Source organism: Corapipo altera, unplaced genomic scaffold (assembly GCF_003945725.1).
Source record: "Corapipo altera isolate COAL_440 unplaced genomic scaffold, ASM394572v1 171, whole genome shotgun sequence".
Taxonomy (NCBI): Eukaryota; Metazoa; Chordata; class Aves; order Passeriformes; family Pipridae; genus Corapipo; species Corapipo altera.
This window is the reverse complement of record NW_020884972.1, coordinates 1376927-1384772: the sequence shown is the minus strand read 5'-3', so window position 1 is coordinate 1384772 and position 7846 is coordinate 1376927. Positions and strand designations below refer to the sequence as shown.

The following is a 7846-nucleotide window of genomic DNA, read 5'->3' as shown; positions in this document are numbered from 1 at the left end:
GTGGAGTCCTTCAAAAGGGAAAAAAAAAATCAATTTGACTTTGGCAGCTGTCTCCACGATGCTGCCAATCACCAGAGGATCTTGGCTATTTTTAAGTCTCCTGAAATCAGTCTGCATTAAGGCAATAGCTGTGCTTGGATTTAAGCCCAGGACTCTATCAATATAAAATGATTTGTTGTAAGTTTAAAGATGCTTCATCCCTATTCTCTCTCTTTTCATTTACATTTTAAGCTTTCATCAAACCGTGGATCAACAATACTAATAGAGCCTTTTCTCCTCTCTCCTGCTTCACACTTTTTCTGCAAAGAACACCTGAGACTGTGTGTTCTTCACCTCAGTCTGACATGAGGGAGGTTTCCTCTCTGTTCAAACCAGAAGAACCCATTTGTTCCCTGAAGGATCCCACCGTGAGTCTTTCCAGCCTTGTGCCACTTGAATGTTTTCCAGTCAAGTTCTCAGGGATGTGAAATATGTGATTAAGAGAGTAATGGGAAGCAAAAAAGGAGATGATCCTTCATGCAGCATGAATGGAAATAACCAGTAAAGAAGAGATTTTGTTTTCCCCAATCTAAGACTGAGGTTTGCAAAGTGCAAAGTGCTTCAGACCAACAGTCCTTGGGCCTTTCCACAAGGGCCCGGAGTGACAGGACAGGGGGGAATGGCCTTAAGGGTTGGATGGGATACTGGGAAGAAATCCTTCCCTGTGAGGGTGGGGAGGGGCTGGGATGGAATTGCCAGAGAAGCTGTGGCTGCCCCTGGATCCCTGGGGGTGTCCAAGGCCAGGTTGGAGTAACCAGGGATAGTGGAAGATGTCCCTGCCCATGGCAGGGGGTGGCACTGGATGATTTTAAGGTCCCTTCCAACCCAAACCATTCCATGATTTTATGATTCTATCTATGATATTGGATCAACTGGGATCATTTGCTTCCAGCAGAACCTGTTGATGAGGCAGGAGATGATCTCCAAGGTCCCTTCCCACCCAAACCATCCCATGTTCTTGCCCATCTCTGGCAGCTCCAGCTCCATCCCACCAGCAGCACTGGGGGTCTCAGACCCTCCCCAGCCCCAGCCCAGAGGCAGCTGAAAGACTTGGGTTTAACCTGTCACTGTAATGGATTTAAATGCCAGGGAGTAGGGTGAGATGGGATTTGGGGAAGGGATTCCTCCCTGGGAGGGTGGGGAGGGGCTGGGCTGGGATTCCCAGAGAAGCTGTGGCTGCCCCTGGATCCCTGGAAGTGTCCAAGGCCAGGTTGGAGCAACCTGGGCTGGTGGAAGGTGACCCTGCCCATGGCAGGGGGTGGCACTGGATGAGCTTTAAAGTCCCTTCCAACCCAAACCATTCCATGATTCCACTGACAGACCAACTCTGGATGCTCTGGGGACACCCACGTGTTCCCTGCAGCTGGGATGACATTTCTAGTTCAGTGTTCCCCATAACCTGGGAGGGGAATGCTCACAAGGGGAATAATTGTGGATTTTCCCAATAATTAAGTTTCTCATGCCTAATTTTGCCATTCCCCTCTGTCCTTTCAGACTTGCCCACAGTCACTGTGTCCATCCATTTGCTGAGGGAGATTTCCCCAATGGAAAACCCACAGAGATTTACCCCAAGGAAAGCTGTGGAGAACTGCAGCCAATTAAGTGCTTAAATCACCTTGTGATTGAGTAAAATAGTGTTAGATCTAAGCTTACTTTAATAATAAATTAAAAAAATCAAGATAATAATTATTGTTCAGATTCTCATTAGTAGAAGCCTAATTTCACTGTATGTTTTTCCCAGATTTCCTGGGATTTCTATGACAACCCCCCATCTTACAGAAGCCATTTGTATCCTTGCCCTGTATTTTGGCCTTTTTCTGAAATTTTTCAAGATATATGATCATAAAATAAATAAAATTTAAAAAAATTTGAAAATAAACTTCTAACTTAATCTGTAACGAAAAGATTGGACTTTTTTTTACAGCTTTGCTGTAAACATTGGTTAAAAATAGCTTAACAGGAGCAACTCTTGCTGTGTTGCAGCTAAATGTGATTTCTGACACGTATATGTAATTAAAGCAGAACTGTTTGATGTTTTCTGTGGCTGAGGGAGTGTCTGTAAAAACAAATATCAGTTTTCTTGCCCGTCCTGTCTCAATATCTGCACTAAATATTCAATATCACACAAGTCAAGATGGTTGGTTGTTGTTCAGCTCTTTTGTGCCTTCAGGGCACTTTGCAGTAGCATTAATGCCTCTGGAAAAGAAAAAAAATAAGAAAAGTTCATTCTCCTTCCTTATTTAATTCTTTAAAGTTCCCTAATTTGTATAATTTCTGTCCTTTTTGGCAGGAAACCCTCTCCAGGTTGCAGCACTATTTTCACTTGTGCCTTGGCATTTGGAGCTCTTTAGTTTATCAGCAGTGCAAGGAAAACCTTCCTGGAGACTTTCCATCAAAGCCATTTGGTGATGAAGGAGGGGAACATCTTTTCTGATGCCTTGAAACAGGAGCCAGAATTTCCAAGTGAACTCCCAGTGCCCTTATTAATAGAGAAGTAATTTTTTTAGCATCACCCTGACCTGGGGAAGGTGAATGTTGGGAATGGGGAGATTGATGTGATTTAGGGGAAGTTGTTTTGCTTTGATTCTTGATGCCAAGTGCCTTCACCCAGGGCTATAATCCCTGCTCCTGCCACTCTGCAGAGTTGGGGGAAGGTAGTTTAGACATATTGACTTCCACCAGGATGGTTAACTCTGGTCTGACTTCTGGAAAATCTGAGGTAGGGAGAAAAAAAATGGCATTTTTTCCAAGCTCCCTGAGAGTGCCCACTGTGTAAACTGTGCTCCTCTGTTCCAGTCTTATCCTCTGTTCCAGTCTTATCTGACTTGTAAAAAATAGCCTTGAATTAATAGGATGCAAATAGAAGGGGGAGGAAAACCAGGTAGAGACCAATCATTGTCATAAAAATTGCCAAAAAGAATCAGCATGTTCATAAAAGTGTCCAACGTTGATGTTGTGCTGCAGAACTAATAAAAGGGGTATAAACAGAATATAACCTTGAAATGAAATAAATACACCCTTGGAGGAGGAAGAAATAGTGCCCTGGGCTTTGTGCCAGACAAATGAGTGTCGGGTTCTAATTGCTCAGAGTGTGTTTAAGAGCCAAGTGTCCAAATCCAGCTGTTCCTGCAAGCCCAGGATGCTCCCACTGACAGCCAGGGGCTGGACTGCCATTTATCAAGTTATTCCCTAAAAAATATGGATTATTGCATGTGGGGGCTGCCCTTTGGAGCCAAGGAACTCGGCTGCATTAAAAAAGGCTTTTTGGGGCCAAGGACTTTTTCCCCTTGTCTTGCTTCCAACCCACCTTCCAGCAGAGCAGGTTGGTGGGATAAAGTTTAAGGTGGAATCCAACACTTCTGACAGGGGACTGTTGCTTTCTTAGAGATGCTCCAGGTCTCTCTGGGAATGGGAATCAGGTATTTGTGTTGACGTCCCATCGTGTCACCTGCTCAGAAAAAAGAACTATTTCCTGCAAGGAAATGCAAATTTTAATGATCACCTCCATACTTAGTTTTGCTATAAATACAAATCTCAGTAGAACACATTAGTGTAATTCCCATGGATTTGAAATATATTAACAAAGCATAAAATAGAAACTTCTTCCTGCCCCCAATGTGCTTAGAGTTGATTTTTTTTTTCCAACCATGGGAAATTAAAACAAAGGGAAGAATGAGGATTAAAGCAGAGTGACTGACTTTGATTTTCAAGTGCTATTGGAGCAGAATTGCCTTTAGGTGGGCTGATATTTTTTGTGATTCAGCTGAATCTGAGATTGGGAAATTACCTGGGAAGGCAAGTTGGATTGAGACCGTGTGACTGAAAATACCTGGAAAGCAGCACTGAACTTGCTGTATTGATTTTAGGATCATTTGAATTTCATCTCTATAATGAGACAGATGATGTGAATGCGAAGGACAGGAAAAAAGGGATCTAGAAGATGAAAATATTTAAATGCAGAGCAATGACTTCTTAAGGAGCAATTGAATCTTAATATCTGGCACAGCTTTTGTTTGCATGCTGAAGTCTGGGCCTCACCTAAGAGCAAATCTTACTGAAATTAAAATCCTTGTAACCCATTTCTGCTCCTGTTCAGCTTCACCAGCGCTGAGCAGGAAGATTTTAAATTCCCCAGGACAGTGAGGAACTCAGATTAAATAAAATGCACAAGGAAGATTAAATAAAATAAGTTTGCAGATTTGTAAGGCACTGATTATTCTGTTGTGGCCCTGGAGATGAGTTACACAAATCACTGACTGCAGGACACAGGAAACCTTTGAATTAACACTTTTCTGAGGGCAGGAATTCCACTCGCAGGAGCTGTGTCTGTACATATTTTGCTGACTATTCCACTTATTTTCCTGATGCTTCCACATTTCCTTGCTGAAGCTGTGTTTTTTCAGATGAGATTATACCTTTTCCTGATAAGGAAGTGTTCCTGCACTCAGAGCCACTCCCAGCCCCTGTTTAAATGGGGCTGTTTTATCAGGGTAATGCACGAGCCAATTGACACATGTCCCGTTCCATCAATCCTGGCCTTTGATGGCCTAAAAGGATTACTGGGGAGATGAAGATTTGATGGATTGCCAGTTAAGCTGAAAGCTCATCTGTCTGCTCATGTATTTTGGACTTGCACAACTCCAGAGCTGAGCAGTGAGAGGCACCTGAGGCTGGGAGAGACTCTGGGACCTGCAGGGCTGGGCCCTCCCCGGAGCTCTGCCACAATTGGTGCTGGGTTAAACATATTTCCCTTATTACACCAGCACTTCTTGTCTTACTGTGCTGCAACATGATCGTTACTTCATCAATTAAAGGCTGTTCCATGCTTTTATGGGAGTTCCCAGCACTTTCCACCTGCAGAGCTCTGCTTTGGATTCCAGCCCTGGGCTCCAGGTGACATAAACATTTAAGAGCAGTGCTAAAGGACAGTGCAAAGGGGAGGTGCTTTGGAAAATTACAGTAGGAAGGTCAGGGAGGAGATCAAAGGGTTGGAGCACTTGGTTTAAAATATTCTTTCGGATTTTAAAAATATAATTATAATTTTTTATGTTGTTATTTCCTGCCAGGGTCAGAGCAGCCCAAATGCTGTTTATTTTAATTAAACACCATCCTGCACTGGGCAGCTCAGGTTTTGAGGAGCTTCCACTCAGCTTTTCCTCTCTCAGCATTGGATATAAAATCCCCCAGTGTGTCTTGATAGACTTGTGTCTCTATTTATGTTTCCAGTGGCAATGGGAGACATTTTTCCCTTTGAAGTCCCCAAGAGGTTGCAGATCCTGTGCTGTTGTTTCCAGATCCAGTGGTTATCAGAGGGGATCTCTGCCACTCCCTGGTACCTGGGCATGCTGAGGCTTTCAGAGAGCAAAGCCAGGAACAGCAGAAATCACTCACAGCTGGGAAAATGTCTGGAATTTGGAAAGCTCCAACTTTTCAAACCTTTGAAAATTTCAGTCCCTGCCTTTGGAAGCTTTTTTTTTTGTTGTTGTTGTTAATTTTTTTTGTTAATTTTTTACTGTTAAATTATTTTTTTTTTAGTTATTTTTTCTTTTCAATAAATTATTCCCTAAAGTACAGCCCTAGAGGCAGAAAAATGTTCATCAAGTTCAGGTTCACTGAAGAGCTTCAAACAAAACTGAATGACAGTGGACAGTCAGGGTTGGACTCCAGGATTTTGGAGGTCTTTTCCAACCTAAATGATTCCATGATTCTGTGATTCCATGTACTGGCTTTTGGTGCTTGGGATATTCAAGCACCATTTTTTAAAACAGAGAATAAAATGAAAATGGAGTGTTCTAGAAGTCTAGGAAGTTCTAGAAGAAATAGTGACAAACCACTAAAACCAGTATTGCTTTCCCACATTTCCCATTCTGAATTTTCCTTCAAAATGAGGGATTTTGTTTGCAAAGAAAAATTGGTAGAATAATTTTTTTAATTCCTTATTTTTCAAAGCTTGGCCTTTGACTCATATTTCTGCTCCTTTTGTTGTCTGTATTTCTCTGCTCTTGTGCTGCATCCAGTTCCTGGTGCAGTTTTGGGTTCCAGTTCCTCACCAAACCCTTTCTATTTCCTCAAAATATAATCGATATTTCAAAGAAATCTATTCAAATAACAAGCCCAGGTGTATCAAAAAGCAATTATTGAGTCTGTAAAGACCTGGGAAGTGACAAACAGTCTTAAAAACGTTCACAGCTTTTAGTGTTTAGAATTCACCTGTTGGGGACTATCAGATCTCATCTGTGGAAAACAAAACAAAGCTCAATTGATAGTGATTAATAACAGGCTAAATTTGCAGTATAAACCTCTACAGTAGTATTTGAGTGGAGGATTTGATTTTAGTCCATTTCTGAGGGATATTGGTCGTTAAATAATAGGAAAGATCCTTTTTAAGAGCTAATTACAGGACACTGAAAGGCTCCCAGTGCAGCACTGGTTTGCTCTGTGCTCCCGTTCCCATTCTGCCACTCCACAACTGTCACCCCTCATTAGCATTTAAATCATATTTGGGCTTAAATAAGCTTTATTTCTGATTAATGTAATGCCGTGATTTTGTGTCCTTTTTAGGGTTTTTGGCTTAAAGTAGGAGAGCTTATGATAAATACTGGAGATGTGGGAGAAGTTGATTAAATTAGTCGTGGAAATGGACAGGAGGAAACAGGAGGAAAATTTGCACAGATGAGCAAATTCGGGGGTTTTCAGCTCTGTTCTCAGAGTTTGTTAATGGATTCAGTCTGCTGTTGGAAAAAATAGAAATATTAAAAGACTTTTTAACTGAGGATTAGCAGGGAGGGGAAAAAAAAAAAAAGAGAGTTTTTTGCCTGCTGGAAGAAGGGAGTGTTCTGTGAGCAATCTCCCAGGGCTTCTAATATCATCAATTTTGGATGTTAATTAGGGGGGAAAAAAGTGTAGGCGAAAAAAAGGAACTCAAAAATCCCCCCTATGTTCCCCCAAAGAATAAAAAGTGAAATTTAACCCCCCCCCAACCCAAAAGCCTTTAAGACCCTTTCCTCATAAGATTGCTTAAAACTGCAATGGGTGAGATGAGAGGATGAATTAGAACTGCATCAACTCCTGTGCTTTAAATCCCTCAACTTTGCTCCAAATGGCTTTTGGAGGTTCAAGATGAATTTGGTTGCCCATCTGCTGTGAAATCCCCTTGTTTCCTGAGAGTGCTGAGAGCAGAAAACACAAATACCTGTTTATAGCCAACCCCCTCCTAAAAACTGCAAGTTTTTTTGCAAAATGTCTGATCTGTGGCCACATTTCAGGAGTGGAAAATGACTTTGATGGAGGTCAAGAGGCAAAGCTCTCCACCCTAAGAAGTAATTTGAACTCAGAAACTCCACTAAAACGAATGTGTCACCTGGAGGAATAGGAAATGATTATCCAAACAGATTTACAATAAACAAGTGCCCAGCAATTAAATATTATTGTTGTGGATTATTTCCACTTATTGGCTTTAAATAGCGAAGGGAGGTTTTGGGGAAAGAGGGCAGATGTTGTATCATCATCTCAATAGTTTGGATCTCAGATGCTTTGGGACAAATTCTGGGCTGTTCTGCCAATATAAATCCAGAAAACTCCCCTAAATTTAGCAGCCTCACTCCAGCTGGTCCCTTGTGTAGAGGGAGTGGAATCTGAGCCTCTCCTGGCCTTGTTGTGTCCCTGTGGTAAATGTTTCACCTGAGGAGGCCTTTCCTTGAAGAAAATGAGTCTGTCTTTCAACTGTGTCCTCAGCACTGGTGAGGCCACCCCTGGAGTGTTGTGTCCAGTTCTGGGCCCTCAGCTCAGGAAGGACATTGAGGGGCTG

The 7846-nt window shown here is 42.2% G+C and overlaps 1 long non-coding RNA gene across 1 annotated transcript; it reads left to right on the top strand.

Moving 5' to 3' along the window:
* The first annotated feature begins 241 nt into the window (after nt 1–241).
* Nucleotides 242–1725, top strand: LOC113957577. The gene is made up of 2 exons (XR_003531217.1): nt 242–407; nt 1534–1725. It is a non-coding gene; the product is annotated as an uncharacterized LOC113957577 (long non-coding RNA).
* Nucleotides 1726–7846: the final 6121 nt, after the last annotated feature.